This window comes from Syngnathus scovelli, chromosome 13 (genome assembly GCF_024217435.2).
Source record: "Syngnathus scovelli strain Florida chromosome 13, RoL_Ssco_1.2, whole genome shotgun sequence".
In the NCBI taxonomy this organism is placed as follows: domain Eukaryota; kingdom Metazoa; phylum Chordata; class Actinopteri; order Syngnathiformes; family Syngnathidae; genus Syngnathus; species Syngnathus scovelli.
In genome coordinates this window covers 9,088,168-9,104,752 of record NC_090859.1, presented here as the reverse complement: position 1 = coordinate 9,104,752, position 16,585 = coordinate 9,088,168, and the positions used below count along the sequence as shown (strand labels likewise).

Sequence of the window (16,585 nt, the reverse complement as noted above, 5' to 3'; positions counted from 1 at the left end):
GTCAAGAAAAATACAAGGCAACACATTCCATCAGGCATCTGCATACCAGTGAGTAATAACGGGCTACAAAATTTGGAAGTGTCAATATAATACACTTTTTATCTTTAATTTATCAAATCCTGTCTAGGCTGTGTCAATGGGGGAAATTGTGTGCGTGCACGCACACGTGACCTTCACGCCGATCTAAACATCCTCTCGATTGTTTGAAAGTGGAAAGTGAGTCATCCCTTAAAAGTTGATTTTTTTTGGAGGTGCATGTGCTATTTACAGATCAAGCGCTCTCGCCGCGGCCTCGCATGTGCCTAATGTGCGTCAGACGTGTATATACAGTACTATACACGCATGCTTGCATGAACGCATGCTCAGCTGCCTGTTTTAATAAACTCAAATGGATGGGGAGGGAGAGGGGGGGTAGTCTGTCTGTTCCCAGCCGGAAGGGGGGACGACAGGAGAGGAGCCAGGATGAGGGACACGTTGGCAATGGTGGGTAGAGTAAAGTCTGCCTATGATTACGGGCAGGAAGTTACAGTTGGAGGCAGCTTTGGATGTCTCGCATCCATTAAGCTTCTCTCTCTGAATGTATTTGGAGGATATCAGAAAAGCTTTCCGGAGCTTCTGTTTGGATGTGACCCGAGAAAGAGCTTCAATCAAATGTAAGGAAGTGTTCCTTCAATGATTTTTTTCAGGCCTCGAGTTCAATCGGAAACTCCCCCCCCCCCCCACCCCCTAGGGTAATTTTGATGCACAGATGACTTCTATTCTAATTCCAATGATATATTCCATGGTTGTTAGCGTCACATCACATTAGCATCACCACGCTATAACTTCCTCCCATTCCTGAGTACATTTCTATAGGTTGCATGCATGTATATAGTATATTAGGAGGATAACTCAAGAGAAATGTCAGTGAACACGGCCCATGAAATATGATTGATTGCAGCAATATGGCCTCAAGACAGCCGACAATCTCCTTTTTCAATAACATGATGCAAGGAAAAGACATTTCCCTTGACGTCGGCCTCACCGACTGACAGCTGACTTCAATAATGCACCGATGTCATCTAAAGACGACTGGCTGGAAGATGATGAGGAGGAGGAGGAGCAGGCAGCGGCAACGACCGCTCGGTCCTCACAGTTTTGTGTGAGGTGACTGACGTGTATGTGCGGATGACACCAGTTTACCAGTAACACCACAACGCCAACAACATACTCAACCGCTGGACAAATTTTACCCAGACCGTTACACAAGCATACGGTTGCCAAGCTGACAATATAAAGAACCAAATTGTTTACTTTTTTCGAAATTGGAAGACCCTTAACACTGACAACTACTGTAGACACACATTATTTATTTATGTCCAGAATAATGTATTTAATGGACGACATTGCAGAAATGACAATTGGACAATGTAAAGTATTCAATAAACACATTTACATTTTAAGTATACTGTCCCCTCAAAATATCTCAACACAAAGCCATTGAAATCGAAACTGTTGGCAACTAAAGTTAGCACACTGAGTGAAAACGTCCAAAATTTAGACTCATGTGACTCATTGCTGTTAGTCTCATGTGTGAATGTGGAGCCAGTGTGTAAAATCGGACTTTATTGCTCTTACAGTCTGTCATACCTGTCACTGGAAGTTCAATATTGCACTCCATAGCCTCTGAGGCTATGAAAAAAGAATTGCTGTTCTGCATAAAGTATTTTTGCTTATACAGCACTGTGTCAGAAAGATATTTACTATTTACTCCTCGTGCACTAACATTAGCATACTTACTACATTAAGTCTATTTAGTATGGGCAATTTTGTGGGGGAAACATAGGGGTGATGGGTCCAACTTAAGTTTTTGCTAATAAAAGTTGGTCAACCGGTTTCCTGTCTGGCTCTGGCTCTGGCTCTGTGTGTGTGTGTATTAGTGCTTCTTTGTGCAGTGCTGACTTTGCTGGATGTCTGTGCAGATTGCAGTAAATGGGAGCTGAGGAATGCGAGTGCAGGCTAATCATGGTGGGCCTTCACGGAGTAACCAGATAGCAGCTAGCAGACTTCAGAGGAGCGGGAAAAGCCTCCACACAGACACACTGCCTCCCCAAGGAGACGCTTTGGCTGGACCCCCGCCTACCCTGCTGAACACCCCCACCCAGTATAAACCCTCCATTTGACCCAGACGTTACCCTTAAGTGGTCAGCTTACAATCAAACGTTTGTATTGTGTATTAAGAAGCATCATCAGCAGCAAAACAATAATCGGTTGTAGAAAACAATTTAAATAAAAATAATAAATCGACTAGGAACAATGGAGAGAGCAAGCTGCTCAGAGCTTCTACCCGCAGATAGAAAAAGTATCAGCACTTTTATGCCAATTAAACATCTACACAAAAATGGTAATGCAACATCTTCTTCTGTTAGAGAGCAGAAAGCTTTCCAGCAACACAAAAAAAAAAAAAACCTCGTGAAAAATTAATCCCTGAGGCCAAATTTGGTGTCTGACATAAGTAAGACGATAATCAGAGCATACTTTAAGCATGTACACACGGGTGTGTTAGCGGGCACATATACACACACCCACGCACGCGCACACACAAGCACAATTAGGATTTTTGTACTTTCTCATAGCGTCGGACCCGCGGGCCTTGTTATATGAGCTCGATCAAAGCAGGAAGAAAGCGATATGCAGAGACGAGGAAGACGCTGACTTTTGCTTTAATTATCTTCCTTCTATCCTTGGAAAGCGGGCGGAAAAAAGAAAATAACAGTTTATTAGTGAGCGAGCGAGATCTTGCTAAATATGTAAATTCTCTGATTGTTTTTCTTTCCTTTGTGACTTCATTCACTCTGCCGTTTATTTTAATGGTGTCTCTGTGCGCTAGCATCCAAATTCTTGGATTAAAATGTCATTTGACATTGACATCATTATCACAAATCTCCCGTGTTGTTTTATTTGTTTAGTCCGAGTAAAAAAAGTAATAAAAAATTTCAGGGTGGCTAAGCTGCTAATCAGCATGTAGCATTAGCAACAGACCTCCGGTCATTGGTTGCTTCAAAGCAAAGTGAATAAAACTCACCTTTACACGATTAGCATGCAAACAAGTTATAGGATTGTTTCTATTTTTCTAAACGATTTTGTTGAAGTTGACATTCTTTGTCCATGATAGCTGATCATTGTCAACATAATGACACTTGTATACTTTCTGAAGCTAATTGTTTAATCTGTGTAAATGTAATAAACGGTTCCTTGGGAAAAGACGGATTCACGATGCCTGCACAACAAATTAGCTTATAGCATTGGCATGACCAGGCCATTTTTTGTAGAACAGTGAATAAATCCTCACGTGTAAACCCTGTTGGACCTTCCAGTTAGAATCCTAATACAAGTGGAATTATCTAATTTTTCTATCTTAAATGATGTCATTCATGCTGACATTTACTTTCATGCTAGCCAGCTAGCTAGCGAATGACACGCAAGTTCTTGACATTTATTCTTTTAAAGCGTGGTAATTTTTAGAGTTAGCATAAATGTCAAAAAGTAATGAACAATTTTACAGATAGAGTTAATATAAGGATAGCTGAGCAGGCCGCCACCCAATATGTTTGAAGCGCAATTGCAGTCCATGAACATGCAAATGAGACAAAAGTCTGTTAGCGCCGATATCCTTCCCCAGTAAAAATCATAACACGGGAATAGGCGACTCAGAGCGGCTGTTTGAATGAAATATCTTTTGTTCGAATTCTCAAAGCACATTGGATAGCCAGTGTTGTCTGGCGGCGTATTAAAGTATTAAAACTTCAAGTACAATATGACGTTTCACCTTTAGGGGGCGTTGGACTTACTACATCTTTTGGAGTGCGTAAGAGGACTTGAGCATAAATTGGCGGTAAGATGCGTGTGGATGACCAGATTTGGAAAGTAACAGTCACCTTTTCGGATTTCTTCACCCAGAGTGTGTAAGGCATGAGTGAGTGGGGAGATCACGTTTATTAAAAAAAAAAAAAAAAAAAGGCATCAATATTGTTTAATAACATAGTGGCCCTTTATGCGTGTTTAACTTTTGAAGGACTATGCAAAAACATGAAGAATAAAAAAAGGTGGATACAGCACTGCTGTTGCTAGGCAACTGCATGCCTCCAAGTCTGTGGAATTTAAGCTGTGGAAGAGATCCAATTTTCCTGGGGACCCATTTCAACATTGTACCAGACAGAAGTGTCTGTGTACCGGTGTGTGTGCGTGTGTGTGTGTGATTGTATATGTGCGTGTGTGTATGTTTGAATGGACAATATACGTGTGTGTGCAGGACAAACAGTGAGAAAAACAAGTGTAAAAGGAACGTGCGGAGTGTGATTGTGTTCTACCTGGTGAGATTTGAACAGACGCTTATGACCTTGTTGCAATGACTAGGAGAAGCAACATCAACTTCTTGTGGAAAAAGACTTTGCAGAAGAGCAGGACGCATTTTTAGATGTATAGGGGAATGGCTCTCATAACATGTATTTTTCACTTCGATGTTCTGGTCGGCCAAAGATTGGTTCGCCAAAAAACAACTTCAAGTTTCTGCCAACTCCCTTGACCTCAATGTCATTGCAAACTTTTTCTGCTATTGTCAAAACAGAGAGCCAACTACGCTGGACCAACTCGAGCAGAACATCGCCACTGCCTGGCAAGCTCTGAGTGTAGAAAATAGCAACAGGCTGCTTAAATCGATGCCCAAGACCTCAGGCAATCATACAAGCCGAGAAAGTGATTAAAACTATTCTGATTCATTGAGACGGTTTCTCCATTATTCGAATTCAATGAAAGAACAACGTCACAGTTAAATTGCATAAATGGGCCTTTTGGAAAACTTGGGACAGGCGGTAGTGACTTGCTTTCCACACAAAAAAAAATGCATTAAAACTACTGTACTAATAATTAAGATAACTAAAGTAAATTAAGAAACTGTGATTTTAACAGTAAAGAGTGCAATTGTTCTATTCTTTGATTTTGACATTTAACAAAACTTGACTTTTAAACTCGCTGTTTACTTTTTGACTCTCCAATGGATTCCAAGAGCTGTGTTGCCCACAAAGATCAATTTCTCGGCTTGACAATATCTTCGTTTACCTCTTGGGATTTGCCTGTGGTATTTAGGTGTGTGAGCATTAGCGGGCAGATTTGAAGAAGATTAAGGGAAGAGGGGAAAGTCGTCGTCGTGGGCTTTTCCACCAGCCAGCTGCTTACATTAGTGTGACTCTCTTTCCACTCAAGCTCGCTACTTGGATAATTGGCTCGAGGCGGGCGGGAATGGTTACATTGAACCAGTTAGTTGTGCAGTCACAGTTACCAATCACGTATGCGTGTGTCTGTTACTGTGACTGCATGGACCTCCTGGGACAGAATAGAACATCTGGAACAATTTATTACGTTGATAACGCGGTGGAAATGTGATGCACCTTCGGGAGAAGTGGAGATTGGGGAGTTGGTTTCAGTGACTCGGCTATGTTTACGTTTCATGACAATGACCTAGTTAAAAAGCCATTAATTTAAAAAAAAAAAAAAAAGCTTCACGTACAGACAACCGCCTAACTTTGTTATAAAACACAGTTAATTTATTATGAGGAGTAACGACGTCACTATGTGATGTCCTATGAGATGAGATTGAAAAGTCTCGCCTCATTTCCCCCAAATACAGTATTTCGACCTCCTCCCTTCCGACCGAGTATGCGGGTCATTTTGAGGACGCCTATGTTCACAGACCAAACAGATTGAGGTCGCTTGTAATATGCAAACTGCTTATACGTACAAAAAAAAAAGTTTTATATTGCCGTGCAGTTGAATCCTTCAATTGTTTGTGCTTGTGCTGCATCACAACGAAGCTGCCCCGCATTGTATCATCCGAACGCGACACGACGCGCAAGCGGCGGCAGTTGACGGATTGCCCATCTCGCACCGTCCCTTTCTTTACCACCATAATCACACAGCCACGTACATTTAATCACGCACACCGCGCTGAGGCTTCGCACTCAAGTGACAGGCGTTTATGCAATTTGAGAGGGCCGGTCGTGGGAGGGCCAGTGCCAGGCTTTATTTAGATGGACTTGATGTCCGCCTGCGTGGAGGCTGCTATTCAATCACAGAGGCGGCCAAAAGGCAGACTTTTGCTGCCCAACTTTCCAAAAAGAACAAACTGCTTTTAATAGGCAGAACACGAATCTTTAGATTGCTTGTTCACATTCACATCAGCAGATATTATACCGTACAATTGAAACTGCTGATATTCAATTCTCAGCTGCTCATATCTAGACTTGGTATGTGTATATTATTTGCTACATACAATGCCTCTATTTTTGCTAGGCCTGGCATGAAAATTACAATATCAATGCTCAAGAATAAATAGACCTGTTTTTTTTTCCCCCCAGACATTTTTATCTGTGTATAGGCTATTTTTGCTGTATAGAATGTTGCTGACTAGTCTTACTTAAGCTTCTGTGACATTATGCACAGTTATCATTTACATTTTTAGAGAATATTTATTAATAGCGACATATGACACTGCTGACTATTATTGTTGCCGTTTATATTCACTTCTATATGCAATATAGTCTATGGCCTATTATAACAAACTCACTCTGCTAAAATGACAGAAAACGTTATATGCACGCTAAGCCAATATGTAATATAACAACGATATCATGAATTATAGCAGGCCGTATAAACCATATGGTGTTTCCTCCCTCTCACAGCAGTGCGTGAAATCTTGGCCCAAAATATTCAAAAACAAACCAAGAAGTGAGTCAACAGTCAGAGTCAAATGGAGAATACAGTAACATGGCGGCGCTGCCAGCTCACCCGCCGGTGAACCCTGACTGTGACACACACACACACACACACACACACACACACAAACGGCGCGAGACAGAGGAGGTGTGAGTGCCTCTGAAAAAAGAAAAAAAAAACGCCAGATGATATATTAAGTGGTTCGTGTGTGTGTGTGTGTGTGTTTGTCACCTCCTCTTTCTGCACCACTACCTGAGTGTGACAGCCCGCCAGACAACAGGAAGCACAGGAGATGGTGTGCATGTGTACGTGTGTGCATCACAATCAATATTTAGTGTCTCTAAAAGCGACGTTTCAACATTTCAGGAACTAAGCAACACTTTTTTCCCTCAATATTAATAATGTTAAAAATCAAAAGCAACAGAGATGGCTCAATCTTTAATGCTTGTCCATGAACAGTAGCAAGTGATCATGAGTTACAAATAATTTCTTTTCCTGGCAGTGTTTATTTGAGGGAGACGTTTATTCATCTTAAATGAATAACACTGGTTGAGAATTTGGGCATAAGATTAATCAAATTACGGTTTCACTCAAATGCAGTTTTACTCGATCGCTATTGGTAGAGGTCAGTTTACCCCGATTTTTTTCTTCTTCCCCGCCACAGCCCAATCTGCTGGATCTAGTCGCCCCAATTGGTCCTGATGCGAGCAGAGCTATTTTTCACTACGACTATCTCGATTTTATGTCAAATGTTTTTTTTTTTTACTTTTGGATACAATATATTGTTGACAAAAAAAACCCAACAATATGCTCTGAGGACCTGCACATCATTTTCTGTTCATGCACAGATGATTGTAGACGTGACCTTTAAAAGCCCCTCTGGATGCTGACACTTGATGCTAAGCGCTAGGCTGCTCCACAGTAGGACCTCTAGATTAAAAGGAGAAAGAAAAAAAAAAAAAAAGCGGCGCTGTGAGTCACACTGTTTACTGGCGGCACCTCGCATGAGCGCACATAAATGTGCGAGCGAGCGAGCATGTGTGAGCCCAGGTGGTAGCCGCTTTGACCCGATTCGGTTTGAGACGCTCTACCCTACAGCGGTTTCAATAAAAAAGTAGGGATTCACTTTGACACTATAAACCTTAAATAAGGCTGAGAAAATTGGTACAACAAAGAAAGGGGTGTAAGTTGCAAGGCATTTACAGTATAATCAAGAATAATTGAGCACCAGTAAAAATTTGCCGCGAATTTGAATGTAAAGTAGGTATTATACTTTTTTTTAAATTACTTTTACATTTTAATTAAACCAATTTCTATTTATAATACATTAGTGATGTGTTTGACAAAACCAGGCTCATGTCTCCACAAATTAACATTAAGCTTTTGGTATTTGGAAGAAAAATTGATGTTATACTATTAATATTGATGATTACTGTTATAGGATGTCAATGTTCCAGTCACTACATCGAAATCATTTGGGAAAAAAAGTCCAACTAAAGTATTTACATTAGTTGTAATGTTTGTGATATTCAATAGTATTTTTTTTTTATTTTAAATAAATTTGTTCTTTTGCAGTGGCTAGCTAGAGCATGTGATGAATTGGACAATCCAAGCATGCGGTTATTCCTAAGAGACCCAACTGTATTTTTTTTGTTTTCGCATACTAGCTAGGTTTCTAGTTGAATATTCAAAGAAACATGATGTACTTTAGGGAGCGAACTAAGATGATTCATTAGAAAAATAAATGCAACAAAGCAAGTGACAAAACATGTCCACGTCTGACAGAATGCAGTGGCCAATAACAAACACGTTGTTAATATGTGCACGATAACAAGGACGGTACTCACGCAGACAGCATAACTTATCAAAAGCTCTTCTCATCAAAAGGAAAGTTACATTAGATTCACCTATAGCGTACAACAACCCTCAAATCCCAAAGGGAGCATTGCTGGCACATACAGTAGCGGCACTGAAATAGGAGCACGCTACACTAGTAGAGGGAGGAATACTCATCTGGATGTTGAATTGTGTCAGGAATTCCAAATTAATATTAGGTTGCGGTGAGTCATAAGTTTTTCTTGTAGAAGACATTAAACTGGAATTGTGGGAGAAATTTCATGTCAATCTGACATTTTTTTTATTTTAATGAAGCATGCCATCGTGTTTTTTTTTTTTTTTTTTTAGGAATTGTGCAGAATTTAAGTCATACAGTCAAGATCACACACTTGTAAAATTGTGGCTTATTTTAGATTTTTTTTTTAGGGCGGGGTAGGGTTGTGCAAGTGTACCAATTGTGACGTTTAAAAGTAACAATGTGTGCTGCGGGTACAACAGCCATTTTGTATTCAGGACAACATACACAGCTGGCAGCCAAGGCTCGTGTGCACATGCACATGGTGGCTGCATCTAAAGTAGTCCCTGTTGTACATTCGTGGCATCAGGATTCAATTATATCGAGCCAGTATACTTTGTTTGAATATTACTGTGGGAAGAGGGGGCCCAAACTTAATTTGTCTGGCAATGGGGGGGGGGGGGGGGGGGCACATGGCCCTTTGGCAACTCGGTGAGAGTCAGTGCGCTGTCTGTTGCACTACTGCATCCGAGATAAAATATACTGTATAATGCACGTACGCACAGTGTGTAAATTCCCACAGGCTACCTACGCCATTGCCTCGTCCTTGTCACATAGACTCATTTGGAGGCAACGGTGGGAGCCTCTCCTTGACCTCCCCATCTGACCTTCTAGTGACGTGAAAGGTTAACTTTTTGTGCATGGTGGCTAAGGTCAAAGGCAGCGTGAGGAAGGGGGTGGATTGGGTGAGCGCGTACGTGTATGTGCCTGCGCGTAGGAAATTAGCAGTTCACACGGCGGTTTTTTTCTTCACACTTTTTGGCGTGTTCTTCTTGTTCATCAACATCAAGGCCGCGGGGGCAAGGCGGGATGTGCGGGGGCAGTAGGACTTGATAATGCAAGGCGACAGACATGCAAAGCCACGCACACACATTTGACACTCTTTGTACTTATACTACATTTTGCACGTGTGAAGAGGTGACAGAAAAGGTGCAAAAGGAATCTGAACCAAGATGAAATGAAAGTATTCGTGTATATGGATATACAGTATGTATAAGACCTCACGATTCAAACGGATTGGCTCTTTGACACAGGGTTTCTGAATTCAACTATTCAAAGCGAGATTCAAAGCGTTTATTGTCACGTGTACAAAAGGAAAGCACTTTTTCTTTGTACACACGACAATAAACGCTTTGAATCTGGCTTTGATGTCATTTGAAGCAAAAATTTGACATCAGCAAATAAATACGAGTTATTATGAACATGCTGGGTCGGAAGCCAGAGGGCAGCCAACTTATGTCGTTGCCACTTCACTGTGTGTTTTCCACGAGAATGGAGTAATGAGAGCTTCTCAGAGCAAACTTCACTCTTTTTATCGAACATTCAAAGTATATTTTCTTACAGTAAAAAAAGTATATTTTTCTTACAGAGGTTAGGTTAAAAGTTTGCAGCTATTATTTTTTTCCTTCAATGGGCTTTGCTTTCATTTCACTTTTGATGCTTCTGACAAGATAAATGAGATGAATGTTTGAGTAGCAACCGAAGATATACCTTAAGAGTGGAAATTTACAACTGCATTTTTAGGAATGAAATCTGTATGTAGAACCTCTCCAAGATATATTGGTACAACCGTACGTGGAGAAAGAAAGTGTGAAAACACTGTTTCAATCGGTCTGTGTGGCAACACAAGATGGCCACCAATGGTCTCCTCACAATGAGTAGGCGGCATTACACAAAGACGGTAAGGGCTCCGATTAAGACTGGCATGACAAAAGCCAGAAAACTGGTGACCGCCACAGTGATTGCCTGAGCCCGTAGGCACTGTGATGTCATTTCCAGTCAAGAGCAAGTGGCAATGGAAGCCGAAATGGCTGGCAAGCCCCCAGAGACAGATTGAAACAAGTGATTTTTTTTCCTACAAAATTCATATTCCACAATTGTAATATTAATCAGAATAGCATGTTTGAAAAATTGCATTGTGAAAACCTCGTAAGTTAAGATGTGGTACCGCTGTGTTTACTTTTTGCTGTCATGAGTGTGCGCAGGTGTACCTAATGTTCTGTCCAACCGGTGTATTTTAAGCCTTTGAGCAAACAGTGCGGTCAGCACTTTTATTTCCTCTAAGGTCAGCCAATGTTCATTGAAGACTTTTTAAAAATATCTACAAACACACTACGGCCCTGTTCTGTTTCCTTTACGAGGCGCGTTGACACAAAAATAAACATGGTCGGCAAAACCGCTCGAGACAGGTAGGTTACACCTGCATGCTCATTCTCACACCAGGCTGTTTGGCTTGGCGGCGCCATGCGGCGTAAAAACAAACGACCATTTTAATTACAGTCACGTAGCAGATGAAAAGTGCAACGTTGATGAAAGCACGCCGGGGTCACCCCTCAACTAATTTGCCGCCTACTGTCACCGACGTGAAAGTCAAAGTAACGATTAGGCAGTCATAAAAGAGGCAAAACACACGGGATGGCCAGCTGTAATGAGGGATCGATAGCGTAATCAATCAGTCTCGGAGAGGCGTGAAAATTATGACGAGCCCGATAATGTCGTCGCGAGTCACAAATCAGTTTCAGGAGGAAAATCTATTGGGTTGATCGTATTGTCTAACAGGTTTGTCAATAAGCCGATTGGACGGCTTGGCGTTTACATTGCTCAATATGAGACGTTCCCGGACCAATTAGCAACTAAGTAGCTCTACATTTTTCCATTGTTACTGTGACGATATTAAAAAGCCCAGAGGGCTTGGGATTGATTTCTCCACTCATGCCAATGCAAACTCTTCATGGAAAATAAACTTCATAGAAATTAAAATCACCTTTAAACCACCATCGATATACGTCCCTGTGGCTAAGTTGTCTCTTTAGCATCAGCGCGTTTAATATTCAGAGCCGGAGACAAAATCCCGAGGCGCTGACATCAAACAATGTCGCCATTGTTGTCGCCACCGCCACCGCCATGGCGGCCTTGGGGTGACCGCGAGGGCGCCTCAATGCTCCTTTGTCTGTTGCCTGGCGTCTCAACTGCAGCCGTGTGACGCACACACGTACACACACACACACACACACACACACACAAGACACGACACTGGGGGGGAAATAGATCTAATGAAGGACTCTTAAGAGGTGTGCGATGCTCCCAGCCCACACACACATTGTACCGTAATTACCATATATATTATACCCGTGCACAACCCACAGCGAAATGAAAAGAAAAAAAAATTAAATACAAGCACATACTGTGAGTGTGTACGCGTGTGTGTAACAGACTTGCTATAATAAAGCGTGTTGTCATGGAGGCACACTGGTGGCGGCTACACGATAATGAAAATTCAACGCTTCACTAGAAGAGGCAAAGTTTAGAGGACGACCTGCACTTAAGATCACAGCGGGTGAAAAATATGGTTTATGACTTGAGCGAGTTCAATCAAAGTTACACTAAAAAGGAGATGAACCGAAGCTTGGTGAAGCGGGAGAAGATGACTTGAGAGAAAAGTTACTGCAACCATGATGATGATGGGGAGGTGACATGGTGGTGATCTTGGATAATTTATTTTTATTATATATTTATTTTCACTTTCTATGCCAATTGATCAATGGCAAAAACCGGTTAGCCTATATGACTTTTTCATGCAAATATTTATTGTAACTATGACTTTACTACTGAGTTAGCATAAATTACAGATATCCCCGTAATGGTGTCCTCTAAGCGACATAACCAGAAGATTCCTTTTAAGGGCGTCCCCACTAAGAATAAGTTGGCTTGGGTTTGTGAGACATGCTTAAGGTGTGTGATCTCTCTGGACAAAGTAGCACCTTGTCTACGAGTACATGCGATCCGCCGAGCGAACTTTTTGAAGTTTGTTGATACAGGGAACACACCTTTGAGCCACTGGGCCCATTAAAAGTGGGTGACCACAAAGAGACGTTTTCATAACGACGCCGTTCAAAGCCTCCCTCGGGGGTTAACTTGTTTCCTGACTTTTTTCTTTTTTAGCATGTTGGGGGAAAAAATGAGAGGCGCAGGTTGCCTGGCAACAGGGTCGAAGCCTGTTAGTCGCTTGGCAGGAGCCCGGCAACAAAGACATCAGGTGCCACTTCCCACCGCTTGTCCGCGGACACTTGCGGCGACCTCCGCACACACAACACACGCTAACTGGGCTCTTTTCCCGTAGCTAATTATAGCGCGAGTGTTGATTTCTGCTGTAGTGATCAGTTGATCTTAGCAAAGCCACACACACTCACACACACCTCAAAGTATCCTGGCCAAGAAGAGCAGGAAAGCAAAGGAATTCCCGACCTCTTCCCACTTCCTCATTCCTTGCATTCTTCTCCTCTCATCCCTCAGTGCCACATTCCATCTGTTAGCGTTGGCAGCGGCAAACGTGGAAAGTCAAGTCGGCCAAGCCGAGGCTCGGGTGTGACCAATAGACGACAACGTGTCATATTTGTGATTCTAAAGCATTATTGAGCTAAAATCGTGATTAAAATAGCACTTGTGCGATAAAAGTCTTGAGAGGAAAAAAAAAACGCCAATTTACATATTCTTTGCGTCACTTCTTTGGAAATGCAGAGGGGACTGTTGCTCCTCCACCACCAAACTTAGATGAGCTCATTTTACACATGAAGAGCCAAGTGAGCGCCTTCTGAGATCTACTGTGGTTTTTGAAAGGCCTCCATGCAGTGCACGATGCGGGAGTGAGTCTTTGGCTTCATTTAAGCTTGATTTACTGACTCAGGAGTTCCTGCGCCCCAAAAGGGCCACTGAGACACTTCATTCAGGAAGCGTAAAGGTCGTGATATCATTTCCTGCACTGGCAGTACAGGAAGCGGCGACACAGCTTTCGAGTTTCCGCTCGAGTTGACATCAGCTTCTAAAAGTTTCCCCTTGCCGCCCCCAAAAAACTTTTTTTTTTTTTAAATATATAACCGGTCTGCATCACTGAGCTCAACAATTTGTTTTGGTTTAAACAATACACAGTTCACAACAGAGCCGTCTAAAATGTTTCCTTCAAAAGTTGCATACAGAAAAATGGATAGATGCAAGTGCCACTTTGACGTTCTTCAATTAAACATAACACAACTAAGTGAATTGAAAATTTAAGAATTGAAACCAAATTAAAGTAAATGCACATTTTGATTGTAAAATCTAATAAATATGAAATATTAATTTTGCCTACTCACCAAGCTTAGTTTTGAAATTGATGTCCGGTTGGTTGCAGTGTATAGCCGCTGATTCTTCTTGGATTGGGTCTTTTTTGCCACTGCCGCTTGACTTGGTTTTAGTGGCTTTGTTTCCACCAGAGAGATTTCATTTTTTTATCTTTAACCCAGGATACTGAAAATAAATAGGCAAATCATTAATAAGGATGACGACTAAGGTTGATAAGTGTCAGAATTCTAAAAGCCTAGAGTCGATTCAAGTGCGACACATGCTGACAGCAGTTTCCCCAAAGATTTGCATTATTTAGAAAAAAAAAAGAAAGTGACAAGGAAACGTTATCAATGATAAGTTATCAGCAACAACACTTTGCATCCAGATGTTTGACTAATATTGTGTTTACACATCAATGCAGATTTCAGTATAACAGCGCAAAGTGATGGCTTTGTAGAATGACATAAATCATAATCATCCATAACACAATGACTGACAGAACAATGTACCTTTTTAAGAGAGGCAAAAAGCGACCTGTTCCATCACTTTGTCCCGTTTCTGCTTGTTCCTTGCAGTCCGGGGACCTGACACTGAAAAGGCACGGGTAATCTTGTCAAAGATAAATTGATTTAATTTTAATCCTCCAGGAGAGCCTCCGAAATGTACTCACGTGGCAATGGCACAGAAACATCTCCGCACCCAAAATTGCGTCTTGTGACGTTCTGTCAGATGTGTAGCAGCCCAGGCCAGGTTCCAGCTGGCAGATATAGATGCAGAGACTCCGTTGTCTGAAGTACGGTGTAAATATGATAAATTAATCAGCAACACGGGATACCTGTTAGTACGAATTATCGTTCCGTATGGTTAATTCACATTTTTCTGGAACAGGTTTTACCAAGAATAGACTGATGGACTTCATAAAAACAAACTGAAATAACTATGGCTACAATAAATGGGGCTACAGTCGTCGTCGTTGCTAACCTCGCCCATTAGCTTGTTACCTTTTAGCAATGCACACCAGACCCTCACGCAAATTAATTTCGCTTTTCACGCCAAAGGGAATAATTCGAAATTGCCCCAATAAATAAAATAAAACAATAAGTTAGTTCGTCATAAATTGTCTACTAGTTCATGAGTCGCTATTCAATACACTTAATGTACATTTAGCTTACATGTTAAGCAAAAAACATGTAGCTAACTTGTAAAGGTGAGAAATACGTCACCTACACGAGCGACACTGGACACCTGTTGCTGATAGGAGCGTCACTTCCGCTGTACATTGCGAAGTTTTTGTTAGGCCGCAGATGGGTACTGCCACCTAGTGTCCAATTTGCAAAACAGCATACGATTAAAATACCGAAACAGAATAACAAAAAGAAAAGTCACTCTTCGGTGAAACTAACTAATGTTTAACTCACTTTCAACTAACTAACTGACTAACTAATAAAATACACGTGGAAAATGATGCTTTCCAGGGTAATGATTTAGATTGCGCTACTGCTCTACCACTGAGATGGAGAAGTCCAGAGGTCAAGATGGATGCGGCTGGGAGCCCAGAGTTATTGATTTTTCTCAGAGAAGAGTGTTTCTGCAGCCGTAACATCTCGGGAGAAGCTTCTATGTCTTTTTAACTTTACTTTGTTCTCAACAATGTGTGCCCTCTGTGACCTCCATGCAGGCAAACTGAGTTTTTGTTTTTGCCTACCCAGTGCATGGAACCGCATGCTTGAACAGGAACAAGAACGTTAAGGTGTCGCTGACCATCGATAGGGATTCAAACCGCTTCAAAAGTGTTTAATCAACCAAGACACCAAGTTGATTGCGTGTCTTGACATGTGAAGAAATTGACAATAAAGCAGACTTTGACTTGATGGTACTCAGAAACAACTGAACTGTATTGCAATACTAAAATTGTATTTTTGTCAAATATTTTTTTAGACAATTAGTAAATGCTAACATACAATGCATGACCCCATCGACGGGCTATAAGCATAAAGGCTACAATATTTCTTGTTCTTCATTCAACTGCTAATTCAACATAGGTGGAGCTGCAAGATATTCAAACAATAATCAAAGGCAGCGAGAAAACTCTGACGCCCAATGATTGTACTGTACAAGTTTACCTCATGGGTCGTAAGGCACACATTATGAAAGTTTTAGCAGGTAGAAAACTTTGACACTCCAAGTACAGAGCTGACCTCAGACCCCTGGCTCCCTCAAGCATCATCAGAAAGCATTTAAAATCAATAAGGTTCTTGCACGGTGGAATAAGGGAAATACGAGGTGATGCCAGGATGAATGTGTGACCTTTATAACATTAGCTATCTTCAACATTTTGCTTAAAATTAACACAATATCACAGTTATGTTGCTCATATACAATATCCGTTCAACCCAATAAGAATGTTTGAAGAAGCTTTTTTTTTTGCAAGACCAATAATATCTGCGTTAGACCATCCTTTGATCTCATTAACCTAACGTCATAAAGCCTTTAAACCCAATAAGGATCTTGTTTGACAGCGCAATAATCCTTAAAAGTTTAAAATAGCTTTTTTAGGGTGCTTGAGGTCTGACTAGAAGCGGAGTTATCAAAGTATAGAACAGC

The 16,585-nt window shown here is 41.4% G+C and overlaps 1 long non-coding RNA gene across 2 annotated transcripts in view; it reads right to left on the bottom strand.

The window, feature by feature from the left end:
- LOC125979461 (uncharacterized) overlaps positions 1–15,200 on the bottom strand; it is a 34,952-nt gene extending 19,752 nt beyond the window's left edge. Inside the window, exons 1-4 of one of the 2 annotated variants that reach the window (XR_007485320.2) lie at positions 14,817–15,200; positions 14,652–14,738; positions 14,491–14,571; positions 14,011–14,164 (exon numbers count right to left, since the gene is read on the bottom strand). This is a non-coding gene — a long non-coding RNA (uncharacterized lncRNA). The other variant, XR_007485318.2, reaches the window with a different exon arrangement.
- Positions 15,201–16,585: the final 1,385 nt, after the last annotated feature.